Raw genomic sequence first — 20800 nt, 5'->3', positions numbered from 1 at the left:
TTTCCCAGCAATGTTTCCTGCTCCTGTGGTTTGCCTGCTGGGAGCTGAGCAGAGCACAGGGACAGGAGAAGGTGCCACATCAGCTGTGAGGTGACACAGCAGTTGTTTCAATGACAGCAATCCTTTCAAAATGGAGATCAGAGCTTAATCAGCAAATAGCTAGTGACCTGGAAAGGCAGGTAATTTAGTGCTTGGCTGCAAGATGAACACTTAATTGAAGCCTTTATCAAGTGCTTGCAGAATTTACTCCCAGAGTTTACTTGCAGGCTCAAATGCCCTATGAAGCAAAAGGGGTTGTTGTTATCTTACACTATCCAGTGTAACATGCAAGTTGACTTGCATTTCTGAAGAGTCATACAGTCCAGATGGAAATAGATGGGGCTTCCTCACACTCTTCTGCTTCCTCCTGCTGTCAGAATTTCCAGTGATATCAAACTTGTCACAGACTAAGCACTGCAACATAAGCACCAAAGCCTGGCTTGAGCAAAGTTCAAGTTCTTGAGACATGCCAATATCCATGCAGCTCATCAGTTCTTGGTTTAGACATGGCTGCAGCAGAACAAAAACCATCAGTCTATCTCTCTTCTACCATTAGAAGGGTGACCTCCAGCCTTGGGTAGGTTTTAAGGCACAATCAAGCAGCAAAAAAACCAAATAAATACAGCAACCAGTGAACATGTGCTGATAAAGTACCTACTCTCTTAGGCCTACTCACTCCTGTGGACTGGCTTAGAATACTGGTCTTTGCACTGTGGATGTTTTCACAGGTACTGCCGCAATGCCTCCAACTATCTTTGCCTTAGGATAACACATTAAAACCTCCAAATCAGAAAAAGCAGGAGGATAAAAATCTTGTACCATTTTTCCTGGAGCTTCAACATGGGCTCTTTTTTTTTTGCCACAACTAAATGTAGGGGGGGGAAAGATTTAAAGCATAACTGAGTAAATGTCTCCTTACTTTACTGCCCATAACTCCCTTTCCTTGATGCCTTGTCCATGTTTGACAAAAGAGGAATCATTTCCCAGGGAAGATGCTTTGTTTAGAAATTTTGTCAGTGTTTCTTTGTTGATCAGCGAGAAAGGCTTCAGAAAGACAAATACAAGGATCACCAACTGTTATCCAAAACTGAAACATATGTTTATCACGTGTGCTATACTCAACTAGAAGCTGAAGATGTGCTCCTTTGTTTGCTCACCCTTATAAGTATATAAAGAGAAATCAGCTAGCAGCTAACTGTGCCACATTCTAAGCGATTTTATTTTTGTGTGTGTGTGCATGCACTGATAAGAGTCCTGGATTTAATTTTTTAATTGACTTTGGGAATGAATAAGAAATGTTTTGATTATCCCCTAGGGTAGCAGCACTCCCCTGTGAAATAAAGCCCTGTCATTGGTGGTGTTGACCAGAAATGCGAAATGCCAACTAACAGAAATGCCAGGCTTTGCAGTGGTCTTGACCAAACTAATCATAAATCCGCAGCGTCAGTTCTTTCACCTCTACATCATCTGAAAAGTACAAATAGGACATAACTTGGCACTGGCTGCCAAATGGACATCAGCAGTGGTGGAGGGGAACACTGAGCAGGCAGGAAAGCAGTCACTGCTGTGCCCTGCAGAGCGGGCAGAGGCAGTGGGTTAAAGCAGAAGGCAGAAACCCTTGCTTGCTCTTTGCTGGTGCTGACCAAGCAGAGGCATCTGCTAAGTCAGGTATCAAGATGGTAGTACAAGAACTGGGAACTGCTGCTCAGACTATTTTTACCCTTCTTCCAAGAGAAGAGCAGCATTTGAGAAAATCCAGACTAATACTTTAAATACTTCTCCTTATAAAGACAGAAATCCATTTACAATTTAGTAATAGGCTTCAGCTGTAAAGACTTGTTTTGTGCATGACCCTGGATGTGTTCTCCAGAATACAACAATATGATGAAGACAGAACTTGAAATATCTTCCTCAGCAAGAATAGTGTAGAAATGGAGGTCTTAGCAACAATATGGACAGAAACACCACATGACTGAGTGAACTTGTAAGAACAACTCAGATATTGAGTTGAAAGTCAAAACAAAACCACATTTTCTGGAGGTTCATTAGTTTTAAGACATCATTAAAATCTTGTGGCCTTTCCTTATGATTCTCTCAAATGTGAATTATTGTAGCAATGGATGAGACACTACACTCACAGCTCTTCTGGAACTTCTGCTGTTCTTGCAAAATACACAGTCAATTTAGTTTACTGCACTGGATTAGAGATAAACCTGCTGATCTTAAGAAGCGACCTTCAATTTCTTTTTATCAGAAGCTCAGGAAGTCTTGGATGTCATTGGTTTGACAGCATGGCAGAACATTTCTCTAACTCACTTGCAAACCTAAGTAAAAATGCACTAAAAGTGAGGTAATAAACTCCAGTTTAACTCAAGGATTGTGCTCGGCACAGCATCCAGTGCTGAATCTGCACGCTACACATTGCTGCATCACCAGTGACCTTCTTCTGACTCTCATTCCCATAGCCCACTGCAGATGCTAAATTCTGATCAGGTACAGCTATTACAGATAAACATGCCTGTTAGCAGATAATTAAATTATGCAAACTTGTGCTATTTCCCTGCGCAATTTAGAACCAAGTTATTCTCAATGGAAATTTACAACTTCCAATTTAGACATTTATCCTCTATTTTCAGACATTGGCTGATCCATCCTTCAAACCTCTCCCACAAGACAAACTTTATTTTACATACAAGAAGATAAGGCATGAAGGACTGTCTCTGCTCCAGTCATCAGTGTAACATCATTAGTGGTGAATGTGTTCTCCTTGTGATTCCACACAAGAAGAACAAGAAAAGCTGCATCTCTCCCACCTGTGCTGCTCATTCCTATATGGATGTGGTGCAGCTATAACAGTGTCTGTCACTGAGCCTAATCAGCAAAGCTGTAGTAAGGTCCAAGTGATTTGACAAAACTCAAATAGCAAAATATTGGCGGAACCAGACAGAAGGTTCCCATCTTCCAGATATGCTACGCTGAGATCAGACCCCTACCTCATTTTCTGTATCTCTCCAGAAAAAAAAATTAAAATAAATGAGTCATTAAATAATTAAGGAGAACCTCAGTGATTCACTAAAATTTCAAATACTGATCTCATTGTAATGGGAAATTGATCTAAAGAAATTTACCAACAATGCATTTTCATGAAAAGGTAGCCCAAAGAAGTTCATACTTATAATTTACTCATCTTCCTGCATCTACTAATATATTAGGATAGTTTTGTCATCATCCTGCTACTGACACAGCTTTGTTCTGTTTAGTATGACTGTGGTATCAGTGAAGAAGTTTGTTCAAGTTGATGATGAATCAACAGCAATGTAGACTGTCTGTGTGTTCATTGTCTCTGGGAAACAGCACTCAAATTATCTCCACACATCACAAGTTAGCCAAAGTGGGCAGACATCCCAAGCCAGTGCTTTTCTCCCCTAGTCTGCAGCCTGTGCAGTGTCCCTGCAGCTCCTCTGGATCTGGGTTTCAAGAGCAGGGTAAGGAGTCTGACTGCTTTGCACCACAGCTTTTCAGAAGCAAACGCACACTGCAAAATCCATTGAAACTGATTCAACTAGTAGAAATTTCTTGCTACACTTAGGGGTGGATTTCTGAACAAGAGACAATTTACTGTACCTATAATTAGATCTCCCTGGCAAGACTCCTTGATTGTTCCATATATCACATCCTAGTGGATATAGGATTTCCCTCTAAAATCCTATACACACATATATGTCCCATGTGAAACTGCATTGAGCAGCTCAAAAATTCTTTCATCACTACTTATACTCCTTGCCTAAATCTCAATATTTTGTTTTCTCTTTCTTTGAAAAGTTTCAAATCAGGATCATATACGTGGCAATTTTGTTTTAAAATTATTGTTCCAAATTATTTCTTCAAGTCAGAAAGAAGTCTGAAAAAAAGCAGTTTCTATCACAAGTGCTATGTGAAAAGGTAGAGAACTTCAATTCAATCTAGATTTTCAAGAACACTCCCTTAAAAATTGCTAAGATCCTACATCTTGAAGCTAGCATTCATATTTTATGTTTCTTATACCATCATGTTATTATTGTGAAAAGGTCAGCATGGGAGCTGCAGTATTTTTAAAACTCTATATTTGTCTTCTACTTTTCTCCTTATTTTAGTTCATTCACTGCATAAGGGAGATATAAAAATGTGTAGGTCCAGTCCAGATACTTTAAGATTTTTATGGGAAGAATTTAGTCTTTATTTACTAGCTTTATTACAATTATTTAGTGCCAGGTTTTCCCTATGTATTTATTTTAACATCAGTATAAAATAAACTAAGAGAGGCAATCCAAACCTTGTTTAGGACAACATTGAAAAAATGACTATGTAGCAAAAAACTTTAAAAAGAGCTTAGCTTCCTTATGATAGTACTTAAATTATGTTCAAATTAATTCTGTGCAAACTGAACCTGCAAGGTTTGTGCAGGTTTACAGAGGATCTGCACTGAGCCTGCCTGGTTTGAAGGGTGCCTTTGCCCATGCTAAGGTAGCTTCCCTTGTGGGCTGTCAGCAAACATTGAGACTGTCCCAGCTAAGCATGGTCAGCATCAGTAGGTCTAGAGATGGAAATCTTTCTTCAGTTTCATGCTGTGGTAGAATAATCTCTTTTTTTCCCCCCTTCCAATTTCCTCAAAAAAGTTCCTCAGAGACCCCGCTGTTACAAGCTGACAGACACAACCACAGCAAGAAACACTCTCCACTTCAATCCTGAATTAAGCATTGTCCCATTGTTCATCTCTGGAAACTGCAAAATGAATGACTATGGGCTAAATCAGATCATCTCTGAACATAAATTGTCACACCTGAGGTTTCTGCAGTGGAAGCACATTGACTTAAGCCCACTGAAATCGTGTCCCTTCTGGTTGGGAGCGTGCCCAAGGCCAGGATTGCATGAAAACTTTTAAGGTTAGTTTTCTTCAGCAATCTGGAAGCATGCAGGTTTCAGTGCAGAGAAAACAGAATAATTTTTCTTTTCCCCATCAAAAATTATAGCAAAGGGTGTATTCCACAGCACAGAGGACAGCATCAATAAAGTTAGCAGTGTGTGAACAAAATTGTCAGGGTCTTTATCTCCAATGACCAGAACACACATCCAGCAATTCTCTTAGCTAGAACAAAGGCACTTTTTCTGTCTGCAAGTGAATGCCTACAATAAAAAATGAATTGTCAAATTAAGCTGTTGATTAATTCAGGGCTATTTCTATCCAATAATCCTGAAATAATGCTATTAAAGCAGAAAAGTATTCTTTTCTTTTCTTAGTTGATAATTCAATAGACTTTAAGCAAGAAATTGTTAATTTCTAGCAATTTAGCCTTGAAACTCAATGTACAATTTAGAGTCATAAAATCCATGGGTCTTCTGTGATTATAACATGAAGATTTAGACCATTTATTTGACTAATTACCTATTTTTTTTTCTGCTGACTTGAGTATGGTTCTGAAAGAGAAAAATGTACATCAGGAAAAAGAGCTTTAAAGCAGTGAACAATGCAATTTTCATCACAATATATCCTATCCTCATTCATATAGTCCACAATTTTTCTGTACAAATTCTATATCTAAAATATACTTCTTATCCTATTTCATCATTCTTCATGTTCAATTCCCTTTTAAAATAAAACACATTTTTTCCTAGAGGAAGAGAAAGGGAAAAAAACACCCCTCTCACCTTATTATTTATTTTTCAACTCTGAGGAATATAAAAGTCTATTCAAACAAAAAATGACACAGCACTGATTTTCATAGCCTTGTACATTGTTCCTACATCAGGTAACTGCTTGTTCAGACTCTTCTTGTATGGACCAGGTGTCCTGCGTCTGGACTCCAGAGTGTCCAGGAGGCTGGATGATCTATGAAGTGAGACTAAATCATCACCATGAATAACTGCTAATTAACATCACTAAGTGACCTTTCTGCTGCAGGCAAGAGAAATTTCAAAAACACAGTTCTGCTTGTTTCCCAGGTACCTCAGTTGAACGCCCACAGAAAGATCCAGATTCAAGTTTTCTACATCTGTGCTGCTCACAAACTGCAAACTGTGCTGAGAAAAATCTTGACCCTGCTGCTCCCCATCGTTCTCACTTCCACTTGTTACTGCCATTCATTTCTGCTGCATTGGCAGCTTCATTCCTCTTCAAGCACCAGAAATTAGAATTAGTCAAAAAATTGCATAGAAATGAGGAGAGATTTTGTGTCTCAGCTCCACAAAGAATTTCTACTCAAGACAACCATTCATTGTGTAAACCAGACACAGAGTTGCTCAATCCTTGTCCCCACTGTACCAGCTGCTGTGTTGACCTCAGCATTTTATGGGACTTTCTGTAAGGAATGTAGTTTTCTCTGTCAGGACTTTGACATTACCCAAAACAGACCTAAAGAATGTTAGGAGCTTAGAAATCTGTACAAGGCACAAAAATTATTAGGTTTCCAACAGGGTCCAAGTTCCCACAATCTCAGGTGGGACTATATGTAAAAACATTTAAATGATGCATTCAAGTTACACTTCTAAGTGGTAAACAATGATTGGAGGAACACATCTAGTCATCAAATGCTTTTAAAAAAACCAAAAATCTCTTGTCTCAAATGCTTACTGTCTTTGTATGAAAGAGACAAATTGAGTAAAAGAATGAGACTAGGGGGTATTTAATGTGCCAAGCAGGAATGAGACAAAGCTCATTTGCTCTCACTCACTCCCTGTTACTGTTAATTGTATGGATCATTTGCTAAAACTTTCAAAATGATATGCTGTGCTTTATAAAAACTGATACCCATCCATTAAGGAAGATGTGACTACAATCAAAAATATTGCACCAAGCTAGGTTTGAATTTTAAATTTTTTTTTGGTTGTTAATTTATTCTAAAACCAACCAGACAGGTATCACTGTACGCTGTAAATTACAACTACTGGAGTGTTGAAATTTACTCACTACAATTAGCAGCTGCTTCTGCCTCAGCCAGGCAATACTTTTGCAAGAATGGAAAAGACAAGCATGCATTTTTACTTGCAACTGATTTCCCAACAAACTGCAGCACTGGATTCTCTCACTTTTTCAAAGATTTTCAATTACATCAATTCCTACTGACACACAGAAGATCTGCAATGTGTCTTGCATGACTCAATTTTTTGAAAGCACCTGTCTCTGAATTATTTTATCACACTTGCAGTATGAGCTTGCTCAGCAAAATGGCAGCACTAGACCCAGAGGATTAACATTGCACCAAAGTGCTCAGCATCTAGCAGTTAACAGGGTATAATATTAGTGGTGTGTCAGGATTTTCATATGAAGAGTAAGGAAAAATTTCTCCAGTCTTTCAAAAAGCATGAAATTCAACACAAAGGTGACCCTTGGCTTAGCTATTGAAGGTTGCAAGCCTGGCTTGCCCTAAATCAACTAATAAATGCCTGCTTATGCTGAAAGGAAATGGTCTGTGTGGGAAAATGAGCATTTTATGTATTTCCTTTTGAGGAAATCAATAAGTCTCTAATTTCCTTGACACAGAATTAGATGCTAAGCGCCTTAAAACTGCTATATAGAGTAAATGAACCTGCTATCTTGCTCTGCATACTTCTATTTATGCAAATGGCTCCTCTCCACCTCCTGAGCATTAGTATTTTTAGCTGACAATTGTTAGTGTGATTACATGTAAAAACATTTAAATGATGCATTCAAGTTACATTTCTAAGTGATAAATAATGACTGGAAGAACATCCTTACTACTCTGACCCGAGTTCTGCAATTCTCTGGTTTTGGCTTCAGAGTATATTCAGCCCACTGTATTCCCCTTGATATATCTCAATCCCTAAAGTAATTAAAGAAATTATTGTAAAGCCTGAAAATTATCTCATGCAGCTCCTTCAGTTGCAGCCAGAGTAAGGTATATACTAGACCCCAACACGGAGACAGGTTCAAGCCCTTTCCTGGGATTATGCATTAAATAGAATTCTTGTTCTTGCCCTGGGACAGCACAATGCAGGTGACAAACCACCACAAAGCCACAGGCACTGTAGGATGCCATGCTGTGACATCTTCCTGCCAACAACACTCCAGCAGCATTTAGTAGGCAATTGCTGATTCAAAATCTGCATTCCCATAACCTTGGCTGACTGGCCAGATGATGGCAAAGCCTCTGAAACAGAGCAGTGCCCAGGCTATTTTCAAGGGAACATGAGCAAAGTATTAATTGCTTTACTCACAACACAAAGCAGGAGAGAAGATTTTTTAAAATTGTTTTTTTGGACTTGATCAGTTGCAATTTTACTTGTGTAAAGTCCTTTGCTAAAACTATGTTAATGAGAAGGAATGAAAACACTTCCACAATTTAACTGGATTTACTTATAACACTGAAACTGTAAAGATAGAATTTGTGCTCACATAATAGTTAATCAACATCAATTTTTCATTTTAAAAAGCAGCTTTAAAGTATTAACCACATCAATGAATATGCTATAAAATCACTAACCATGCATATACAAACACAGATGCCTCAAGATTTAAAATGCCATTTCTGAATTGGGAAATCTGCTCAGGCAAATTTAAAAGCAACTTTGTTGGAAATTCAGAGGGAGAAAATTATGTTTAGGATGGACATTATGAAGAAGTTCTTCACAGAAAGAGTAAGGCAGAAAGAGTTGGGCGTTGGAATGAGCTGCCCACAGAAGTAGTGGAGTCACCATTGCTGGTGGGAGGTGTTTAAGAAAAGACTGGATATGGCACTCAGCCCCATGATCTGATTGACAAGGTGGTGGTAGGTCACAGGTTGGACTTGATGATCTCCAAGGTCTTTTCCAACCTAATTGATTCTGTGAATACCCATCCATCCATCCATCTATCTATCTCCCTACCTATCTCTGAGAGATGGTTATCACTGTAAAAAAAATAAGATTACCTAAAGTTTTAGGCTGCCTAATTATTTTTTTTTTCTGTCAGCAACTGATGTGGTGTATTTTTCCCCCTCTTACAGCTCAAGGGCATCACTGTAATGGTAGAAGAGTAGAGACCTTCACTCCCAGGAGAGCTAGCAGTCACATCACATCATGAGGAGGACAAATGTCAAGATAAAAAGGTCTGTGGCAGTAGAGGACACTTAGTTCCATTAAAATGCCATCAACAGGGAGTTTTGTAGCAAAAGATGTACTTCCCTCTTCTGACAGTTCTACCAGCCCTGGAATGTCAACCATGGCTACCAAGCTGACCCCTGACCATACTCAAGACAAGGAAGACAAAAATTGAAGCTCTCAAATACCTTACATATACAGCCAACATTTTTCTCAATATCAGAGGATGAAAATACTGGATTTTATAAAGTCTTTTAAAATATTTAGGTGTTGACATATAATACAACTATATCAGAAGGCTGTTGAGTTTGCAGTGTCAAGTGCCTAAGAAGTGCCAGGATTCAGGCTGCATCTGTGAAATAGACTCAGCACTTCTGTGCTTATGCAACATGATATGAGTTTTAATTTCAGACCACACAGAAATTTTTATCCTCAGTGTGCACTTAGGATGGACACTTCTGTGATAAGCATCAGCTCCACCTGGCCTCTGCCCAGTCTCTGTGCACAGGAAAAGCCATATAGAAACACACATTAAATCTGCCTGAAGACAAAGGTTGGTCTCAGGATCAAAGAATTCAGGTTTTAATTTGAGGTACTCAACTGCATACCCTCCTCTGCTTTCTGTGCTGGTAAGAAAGTGACTTCAGAGGGGGTATGTCACTGTCCAAGCACCCAGCAGACAACACCAAAGTTATGGTGCACATAGCTACAGTCAGTGTCCACTGAAGTCTTATTTTCATTATATAAAACGCTATAATGTGATAGAGACATGAAAAAAATCATGCCCTTGACATTTTACATTCAGAACCCTAACCTAATGAGAATTTCTCTCTTTCACATCAAAAACCTCAGCTCCTTATTAATGAAGTAATAAGAACAGATGACACCAAGAATGGAAATAACATCTTCTTACATCATAGTTTATATGAAGGATAATTGTTTGCCATCTGGACATTAGCAGAAGTTGTGGTGATTGCAATAAAAACACAAATATCAGTAAATTTTTGTTTGGAGCCTGGTTTGGATCATAGAACGAAATATTTCACAAGTAAAATAAAAAGAAACCAAGATAATTCAAGGAAAACATTGCATGTCAACATATGACTAAAATCTCCAGGCTATCGCATAAATACAGGCAACCAATATTCTGGTATTTAATAATTCTTAAATGCTCAAAGCTGCTTCCTCCCACGGTATTTGGTAAAATAAAACTAGCAGTGCTAGCATCCAAGAGTGCAATGAAGTACTCACAAAGCCATACCCAAAGTTTAAAATTGATTGACAGGCTTACAGACGTTTCTAAAAGTGCAGTTCAAAAAAATGTAAGTGCTGACAGCATGGCCTCAGAACACGTTTTTCCCTGGACTCCATTCAGCAAACACAACATATGCTTGACAACAGTGAAAGAGAAACACAACAATTGCAAGTTATTTAGCCTGGGGTGCACTACAATCAGAGCACATCAAAAACTAACCAGGCATCATGGTATGCCCTGGAAACAAACAACTGGAATTTTTAGACAGGCAGTGACAAGCTGTAGCATTATCAAAGTTATTTGGCAAATATCCTAAATATTTCTCCACACTCTGTAACAATATAATTTTGTCTTTAAAAAAGAACTTTTCATTTTTTAAAAAATTTTTGAGGTCCTTTACTTGTTTTAGAAACTAGAAGACTGAAAGTTTTTTCTTGACCTTTTGTATTTGAATGTAGCTTATTTAGAATTATCTGTTAGTATTAAAATTTTCACTCCCCCTATATTGTCACTCTGGGAAAACAGGCTAGCCTGGCATGGGCTGGTAGTGTCACAGGTTTCAAGAGTCCTGGGTTGAACCAAGACATATATTTCTGTGTGATCTTGAGTGAGACACTTAAATTTTTGACAATGAACAGCCTCCTGTGCAATAATTGCCATGCTATCACATGATAACTGAAAGCACACAGAAATTCCCAAATTTGCACAGTTTCTTTCATCACAACCTGATCCTGAAGCAAAATGTCAAAAAGAAAATAAAACACTAACAAACAAACAAATGAAAAACCCAATAAAACAAAACAAACGCCAAAAAAAACCAACAAAAAGACCCACCCCAAACCCCAGTGGATATGGGCCACATCCATCTCTCTTCTTTCTTCTCTTGTCCCTTTTGGAACTGAAAGGGAGTACATGTCCTTGACCTATCTCCCTTCTCAACTTAGAAGCAGAGGTGATACCCAACCTCACACAAGGAGAACCAGGAAAAGCACAGACCTATTATGCCTCCTCACTGCAACATATATTAAATTTCAATTCAAGCAGTGTATCTTAAGGTAAGGAAATGGCTTAGTAATATTGATATCTGAGCCCCCACTTCTTCATTGCAATGTCACCTGTAAAACCCATTGCATTGTTTAACAAACAATTAATGGAAAGTTTTGGTTGTTGCAAAAAATGGTGACCTGCACAACAAGTGCTGCTGAAGTACCACAATTCAGTGGTCTGAGTTCATATTTTCATTAAGGCTCAAAATTACAAGCAAAAAACAAACACCAGTATGTGAGTGGGACACCTGGGCACAGTCTGGAGGAGCAAGTAAAGAACAGAAGGAGCAGACAGAGAAATGCTGGAGGGGGAATGGAGCAGATCTTGAAAGAGGGTTAAAGGACAGGAGGTCCAGCAAGAAGCAGAAGCACAAAATGCAGAACTGTAAGAAATAAGATCAGACATAGAAGCAGAAATATAAGAGGCAGAATTAAAACTGCAGAAAAAGAGTTACCTGAATGCTGATATCACTGAGCTTTACAGGAAGCAACTGGATAATTTAGACCCAAATTTTGTCACAAAAGTTGTGGTATCTATTAACATAATATAGTAATCACAAAACAATTGAGTCATGTTAGTTTTTAGGTAAAAAAGGAAAATAAAGTAGTATTTTTCTTACATGAGAATGCATATATTTTTTGCAGAACTGCTCCAGGTGACAACAGTGCGATGAGAAGTTGCGGTAACAACTTCATCATGGGACACTGACTACTGATGGAAACTTGTTTGTATCATCAGAATTGCACCATAAGATACTAATCAGAATACTTCAGAGTCTATTATTATTAGAAATATAAAGTAAGTAAACTTCATGAAGCATGCCGAAGTAGAAGGCTAACCAAACTTTTGCCAGGGCATTTCTGAAATCAAAATCACAAATCCTACATTATAAAGGAAAATAGGGAAATTCTGTCTATGTCTCAACAGCAATTTCAGTGTGACCAGTTAAAAAGGACTTCTTATGCCTAGGCTCATCTGGTGGTTATCATAAAGAGGCAGAGAATAGAACAAGTATTAGAAGCACACAGCATCATTCAAAACAAAAGTCTGTGGGTAGAAACTTGACTACCCTGTATTTAATTTATATGAGATCAGGAATTTTCACCAGTCTGGAAAAGTTAATTTAAATTACACAGTCTAGAACATCAAATGCTGCAGATATTTCTCTGGGAACAAAGGACAACAAGGAATTAGAAGAGGTAGTACTTTTCCCTGAGGGTGGAGGAGCATTCAACTTAATTCATTTTCTCCCCCTCATCTAAAATAAAGAATTTTTATGAAAATAGCCTCAAAAGCACTAAACATAAACCAAAGCAGCAATGTCTGCATGAAACTGCAAGAGAGGTTGAAATAACTCAGACCAGTATCACCTGCTTAATTCTTCTTTGCTATGGTTCTTTGATCTCAGATTCCACAGCTACAAAATATATTATTTTCCTGCTAGATGAATGAAAAGAATATCCATGTTAACGAGGATGATATTTTACTTAACTCCTAAGTTCCAGCCCTTTTGTCCTGCCAAACCTGTTTGTCATTGCCTTTTGTTCTCCATTTTTCTATGCATGGTTCACAATATATTGTGACTGCAGACCAAGGTCTTACAAACACTGAAAGAACAAAATTTGCATTTCCCTAGGCACTGAATCAGAGCAGTGTTCTGCCTAGAGGAAACTCAGCACAGGATGGCAACTAGCATGGTTATAACTCTCCCCAGCCCTCAATACAAAAGAAAACCAAAACCTAGAAAAATGTGAAGGCAAATCAATATGTAAAAAGGCAAAAAAGTACATACCAAGGGAAAACAGTGCAGAGTGAGTGACACAGAGCACAAACAAGAAAAGAATTTAACTGAGGCTGGGGAATAGATGAAGAAGATGTAGAGAGGTTGTATGTCTACCAGGATATATAGAAAAATACCAATGGACTTCACAAAGTTCTGGATTTTGACTGGCATTTTACAGGGAATGGTTTCCCAAGAACTATCAAGCCCATTTAGAAAAAGTCTCTGGTGGTCTAATACATCATGTATAAAGTATTATGCTTAATCTTAATGAAAACCAGTTTCTTCAAAGAAAATGATCTGAAATGGGAATAAATCTCCTGCTGATCCAAAACAGCTAATCACCAAGCCAACTAATCACCAGCTTTTCCATACAGCAAACTGGCTCAGAGGAGATTCTGTCTTTCTCTTCTCAAGTGATTTTGTTAATTAACTTCCTCATCCAAAAATTAAGGAAGGCAGAAAAATTTTTCTATATTTGAAGGCTGCAAGCACTATATAAAATAGGAAATTAATGTCAATATTGCAGGGGGCTGCAACAAGACCAAATGGATGAAGGTAGAAAAGCTGTTTTGATGCGGGCACTATTTTAATAATCTCCCAGCACTAGTGACATAAACCCTATAGATAAATTATACAGAAGCCTACTCCTCCTTGCTTCATATTAAACAGCAATAATTTTCTAAGGAAGATTAGGACATCTCTTTTAGGCATGTTTCCAACCACCCTCTGAAAGTGCAAATTTTTGGTATTCTACCTCTATAGAGAGCACGAGAAACTCATCTCCTATGACCATCATCAATACCCACATAATCCTGGAATCTTGGAACTCACTCATGTCCAGAGAATGCATTCAGGAGATTCAATCTCTATTTCTTTTAAAATATATTTATCTATGCTAGCATGGACTTTTGAGGGACCAAGTTGTCCAAAGCTCATGGACAGCAAGCCTTCCTTTGGACAATCAGATTGCAAATGCTGAGTCTGGAAATCTCTGGATTTATGTTCAAAGTTCACCATTTGGTTGGAACTAGTCTTCTCTCAGAGCTGAATTTGGAGGCCAGACTGCTGTAACTCCTCCTGAGGTCATAAAGGGAAACTGTTTTGAAGGATTGGTCTTGCAGCATTATTAGTATCCACATACAGCTCTTAGAAATATGAGGCTTTTCTGAAAACATTCTCTCAGATTTGTGCTCTCCTAGAGTAAAATCCATGCATGTGCAGAGAGCTGCCCACCATTAGCTCCCTTATTTGGGGATATAATTGCAGCTTTAGTGATATTCATCCTGCTTAGGGTGTTTTTCATAAAGATTAAAACACTTGCATTGCCTGCTCCAGTGCCAAGACCCCTTCTACTAGAATACTGGAGAAATAACCCATAACTCCTAACAAAACTTTTATTTCTCCTTATATTATACAATGAGAAGTTCTCTATTCTAAACCAATCTCACATTACCAGAATGCAAACAGCTAATGTTGGTCAAGTCAAACAGGCCTAGCGCTGCTCCATTGTTACCACACTGAGACTGGAATAATATAATTGTGACTTTTGCTATTCAGGAGAAAGTTCTGTAACACACAGAACACCTCTCTATTGTCCAGTGTTTCCTGTGCAGAAGTTACATAAGAACAAACCTGCACAACATGAAATGAAAGACCATGGTTTCCATGAAGAACCAGACAGATCTACACAAAGCACTCTGCACTTGTACAGAAGCAGAAAATGCAATCCCCTCCTGAGATATGACAGGAACAGGATGCAAGCACTTATAAGAAGGCAGGGTATGCACAGGAGACACAGGACACACATAATGTCTGAAAGCCAATCCTTCCCCACTGACATAGAGACAGCACGTAGCACACACACACACCCTGCCTAGCACTTCCCCAAAGCACCAAACTTCTGACAGATTATGCAGCACAGTGTTCAAACACAGCATTTCCAGACTCCCATAAACTGCAAAAGTAGCAGCTGCACTGAAGAGAGCTCACCTGTTAAAGCTGCAAAATATATAGAGACAGGTTTGTAAATCCTGCAACATTAGAGTTACGAAGTCCTTGAAATCATCCTGGACAAAATCTGCAGACTCAGTGGGATAATATGACCAGGAACACCTTTAAAGTTAGCTGTATGAATAAGGGAGAAAGCCTAAAAGGTGCAGTTGAGATTTGATTATTCATGTGGGGCTCATTAGTGGGTCAGGATGGATGAAGAAACAGCCAGGTAAAAGCACAACTGATACAGCATTAAAAAAATCACCAGCCAGAGTGCTGCTGGTACTGATGACTTCAGCTCTGCAACATGCATATCTCAGTACTGCTTTCCAGTCTGGGGCAGAGAGGGAAGTTGGAGCATGGCTAATTCACTGCCTGAATTCTTCAGCCAGCGATAATCAATAGCTGTCTGCATAAGTTTTGTCAGAAAGGATATGAGCAGATGGAAAGCATAAAATTACTGAAGCAGTATGGATAAATGACTGAGTTTTCTGTAAAAACATACCAATTTATATTCCCAACATAAATGTATATGTTTAAGTACTTGTGGAGTAAAAAAGCTTTAAAAACTTGCTTCTATAGACAAGTGGATGAAGAATGCATATTGATCATATACAAGAAAAAAAAGAATGCAATGACTTCATCAGACCATTGGGTGATTTTGGCTGGCTGAGGAACAGAGCCTTTTTTTTTTCCTTTCCCTGCAGTTGTTTTCCATGCAGTCTTCAGCCACCCTGCAAAGGAATTAACATGACACCACGCTGTGAAACAAGGAAGTGCTATGCATGCATTGCCTATCAGAGCATTCACAGAATTCCCAAGAAATGAACAGCACATCTACCTACTTGAATTTCATGTAATTTGGGGAATTTCACTCTTCTCTATACCTCTCAAGACTGTTACAGAGGATTGCATCTTTATTTTTCAAGCCTTTAGCCTGCAACAAGATGTGCTGGCAAGGATTTTAGATGCATAGACTTCTCTGTTGCAGTACTCAGATGTTAGGTTCCAAATGCAAACATCCCATTGCAAGCTCATATAGTTTAAACTGGAGAAAATACTTCAGGATCATTTTCCTCTCTTCCTTTTGCCTCAAGGTTATTGCAAAAGCACTTTGGCTTTTAAACTTTTATGGGAAAAGACAGATATGATTATGCACTTATGTTCAAAATTAGCTTTTACAAGATCATTTTATTTAAACATTAGTAATTTTTGAGTGACAACAACACTTCTGAGAAATTGTTGGGTAGGAATGTATCTACATTTTAGGGCATATGAATATCTGAATTTACAATAATATTTTATAGCATAATAGCATGCAGTTCTGTAATTAACTGTGAGGTCTTCAGGGTATTTTAAGTGGTGCATGCATTTTGCAAAACTATTTGTTTTTTATGTTTACCATCATTTTATATGGAGAAAACGGTAAAAAACTCCAAGTTCAAATGCATGCACAAAGTTACTATTCACATTTAATCAAGAAAAGCCTAAGCCTAATTCCTCCAAGGCACTATCACAACCTGCAGGTTGTGCAGGGTCTCAGGACTGCTTCTCTGTGTGAGTTACCAGGAGCCCTGCACATCTTCTACAGCAAAAAGTTTCTTTGCTGCTGTCATAGTGTCAGCACTCTGAAACTGGAAGAGAACAAACTCAGGCACCTTCATTACTGGTATAAAAGAGTTAAGTAACACATAGACCAGTCATGGTGCCAAAGCCTTTCTGTAGGAGACAGTGGGGAAAGCTGCTCTAGAGGGAAACGTTTTTAGGCAGTTCCTTGAGCTGCACAATTGCCAAAACTGGCCTGTTCCCTACCAGAGTAGGAGATTTGCAGCACATCCTCACTGCATCAGTGAGAAGGGAAACCAGGCTCAGGATCAACTGCACCAGTGGGTTCTTCATGATGCCAAAACACAAGAGCTGATGGGGGAGATGACTCAGAGCACTGAGATCTGAGCTACGTGCTGGCCCTTGCTGCTTGCTCTGAGGGCAATGCAGCAGGTACCTCACTGCACCATGAAGTCCTCTACCTGCAGATTTGGGGAAGCCTCCTCCTTCTCCCTCCTTCTGCCTCTTGTCTAACCTGGGCTTCCCTCTCCCCCACCACACTCATACATGCTTGTCAATACAGCTTGACATTACACCCAAGTACAGAAAAGAAATTAAGGGTATTGAAAATAGCATTTTCTGAAGTTTTTACTCATTAGGGAGGGAAAAGGAGGTACACAAACTCAATTCAACTGATCAGCTCATGTGAAGCAAAACTCTCTGAAATATAGAATAAATTGTTTTAAGTCACGACATAAGCTACATTAAACCAAGAAAAAAATTCCCAGATACCAGCATATCTCTTGTTAAACCCAGAAAAGGCAACGCAGAGACAGAATAAAAGCTTTATTCTTATCCTACCTCAGTAAAACAAAGGTATAAGAACACATCTCCTCTTTGCTCTGCTTGAAGTCAGACCACCCTGCGACAAGTTTGAGCCAGTGCTATATCTATGCCTTCAGTGGACCTTTGAAGATGTAGCAGAGTCTTTATTATTCCTGCAGGCTGCAAGGGCTATGCATAGTCAATCCACATAATGAATCCACAGCATGAAACACATTCAAGTTAAAATAAATACTTTGGTAGTTCTCTCATACCAAAAACAAATGAAAACATCTCTCTACCAGAAACTGTATATTTGCTTTACTTTAAATCTCATGCAACAAACTAAAAAAGAAGAAAACAAACCCACAAAAACCAACCAAACTAAAACTAAGGACACAGTTTACTGTGGTCTAAATAACAACCTTTCCTGTTTATAAAATCAGAGCTTTTAAAATAGCTTAGAGCACAAATTAAGCCAGAACAGATTTTCAGACATTTAAAAGCACTTTTTTTTTTCTACTGCAGAGATGTAAAAGCACTTCAAAAAGCTAAGAATTTGCAACAGTAAAGACCAGATAGGGATGAGCGTTATTAGGTCACCGATTCTGTAACTTCTTGTCCCAGCTATTCTGCACCTGTAAGATGCAAATGCCCAACTTAAAAACACCTGATGACATAGGCTTATACAGAAAATGCTGAAAGAGCCCATCTGTCCCATGCCAAGGAGAGCAAATACCAGCTCAAATCACATGTATGCTCACACCTGAGCACTGAGGGTCTTCAGAGTTTCCTAGGTGGCTGCTCAAGCAGGGGACGTCTGTGCCCTCAGTGCAAGGGTACAGACCTGGAGAAGAGAGCCTGTCACCTTTACCCAGTCTCTATTCCAGCTCCCCAGAAGCGTATCCCGCTGCTGCCACAGGCAATCGGGAGCAATGCTGGAGCCTCCCGTTTCAAGGACAAAGAGGCAGTACTCAGCTTGCAGTCAATACTTCAGAGCTGCGGGTCAGAGGAGGGAAAGAGCAAAATAAAGAGAAAACTTGCATTTTACTTAGCCAGCATCTGCTACGAAGATGATGAAAATTATGACTAGATATTAAGTGAAGGTCACGAGACTTATCTAAGACTACCGGGGGAGAAAAACAGATGGGGAAGGGGGAGGGAGAGGGAGAGAGAGGGAGAGAGCACGAGCACTGCAGCAAAGAAGCTGCGCTCTGCCAATATATGCTGGCACTTACCATAAAAATAGAAAGATCCAAAGAGAATCAGATTAAGGATCCTTTTTATCTCTCTTCAGTAGAAAGGTTGCCACATGAAGCTCTGAACACAGCTGTCCAGGGGAAAAGCAAGGTAATGTGCTGATGCACAGAAAGCACAAGCACACAAACGGTAAGTCCTTTCACAGCCTTCGAAAACCTGCAAGCAGTTTGTGCCGGAAAACCAAAGGTAAGAAGTCTGGAAACGACTCCTACATAACACTGCAGCTAAACCGGGCTGCTGGATTTCCAGTCACTCATAGCGCACTGTTTTCATCCTCATCTTCTCACCATGACTTACATTCTAGAGGTGGGCTTGGGGGTGGGGATAAGAGATTTCTCCTCCGAGTGGAAAGGATCACAGAAGCGGCATCAGCATTTGTAATCAGTCGCTGGGAGCACCCAATCAGAGGACCCGAGGGGTGGCAGCGTGGCAGCTGTCCGAGGCAGGGCAGCCCGACGCGACAGCTGCCGGCACCGTCCTGCCGCGCCCGGCATCACCGGCGCTCCGGTGCCCGCAGCCCCGCGGGGGATTCTGCACCCACGGGCAAAGGCAGCGCCTTCGGGCCCCCGCCTGCTCCTCCGGCAGCAGCGCTCAGACAGGCACAGGCTCCTCTGGCTGTGCTCTGACAGGCGCCTTGCTGCCCCTCTGCAGTCCCACAGAGGCCAGAAAAGTTTGGAGGTTTGGGTATCAGCGTCATTTACCTTGTAATTTTATTAGCCGGTACCTTCCCTACATAAAACATACATTAATCGTTGCTTCTTCTTCAAAGGTATCTTTTTGAAGAAAAAAGAAGTCTGTAAGAGATTTTACAGCTTTGTCCCATTGTTGTGAATGGCCCTGTTAGAGCCAGTGCTGGTTTTGACATGACATCACAGGCCTCAGACCCCAGCATCAAACCCACAGAAAATACACGAGCAAAGTTCCTCTCCCTGCACCTGCCAAGATGACAACTGGATTAAGTGTTTTGCTGCTTTCTACCATACTATTTGACACCAAAAAAAGATGTTAAAAGACCCCAGACCTCGACTTAATTTTCAATAATGATGTCCAGGATGTGGAGAGAAGTATTCCTATGGTATTTAAACCACTGAACCAAGTCAAAAGTAAGGTGATGCAGTCAGATTTAAAGCTGCTAAGCACTGTAATTTACAAGGGATGTTCCTGATTCTAAGTCACAAGTGGCTGCATTTGACAATGGGGAAGAAATTATTCTAATCCTGCTCACAATGCAGTCCATAGTGGAGGAAACATAAATACAGCATGGAAATTTGTGTTTACTTAAAGCTGACACTCTGCCAGTAGAAAAGGTTAGACGCTTACCTTTCCAAAACATTTTTAGAGCAGTCAGTCCTGAATTTTTGCTGTATCACAAAGTAATCATGAATATGATACATCCGATATTCACATTTCAAAAGATGAAAAGGCCATGTAGTGCAAGGGGGGAGCATGGGGAAAACAGACATAAAAGCATTCCCAGCAGTGGTACCCATATTACTTGATCAGTATCAGGTACTTGGAGATCACACCAGGTAACAACATAAACCTATGAGGGAAAGAGGAGGCCTAACAACAACAACATTAAAAAAAATAGTAAATCACAGCTTCTACATTTTGAAGCACTGACTAAAAATCTAAAGGCCAATTTAATACAACTAATCTGTTCCAAAATGTTTGAAAGCGTAAATAGTGCAAGAACATACAAATTCCAGTAGTAACAACAGCAGAACATTAGGCTGTCATCCCATATTGGTCAGAAGATAGCACCTTTCTGTATGGTTTTTTTTCCTCTCTTTTGTTTTGGCTTGGTTTTAGGTTTTTTTAATACAATTTTTTTCCCTTCTGATGACAGGACATTGGAAAGCTCATTACTTTCTTACATTTTATTTAGGTTTTAATTAGCTGGCTTCATACTGTCAACAGGACATGCATGATATTTATTCCTCCCTTTTCATACACATAATTAGCCCAAAAAACATGAGATCTGC

At 39.4% G+C, this 20800-nt stretch overlaps 1 protein-coding gene across 7 annotated transcripts in view; it reads right to left on the bottom strand.

Moving 5' to 3' along the window:
- ANO4 (anoctamin 4) overlaps positions 1-19323 on the bottom strand; it is a 187568-nt gene extending 168245 nt beyond the window's left edge. For 4 of the 7 annotated variants that reach the window (XR_004981806.2, XR_004981807.2, XM_036400690.2 and 1 more), the window contains exon 1: positions 18794-19323. The gene's annotated coding sequence lies outside the window, so the exon portion shown is untranslated. Of the gene's footprint in view, positions 1-18321; positions 18345-18793 lie in introns of those variants that run through there. The other 3 variants (XM_036400693.2, XM_036400695.2, XM_054514861.1) reach the window with 3 other exon arrangements.
- Positions 19324-20800: the final 1477 nt, after the last annotated feature.

This window comes from Molothrus ater, chromosome 5, assembly GCF_012460135.2.
Source record: "Molothrus ater isolate BHLD 08-10-18 breed brown headed cowbird chromosome 5, BPBGC_Mater_1.1, whole genome shotgun sequence".
NCBI lineage: Eukaryota > Metazoa > Chordata > Aves > Passeriformes > Icteridae > Molothrus > Molothrus ater.
The sequence above is the reverse complement of the archived record's forward strand: the minus strand, read 5'-3'. Positions and strand labels throughout refer to the sequence as shown.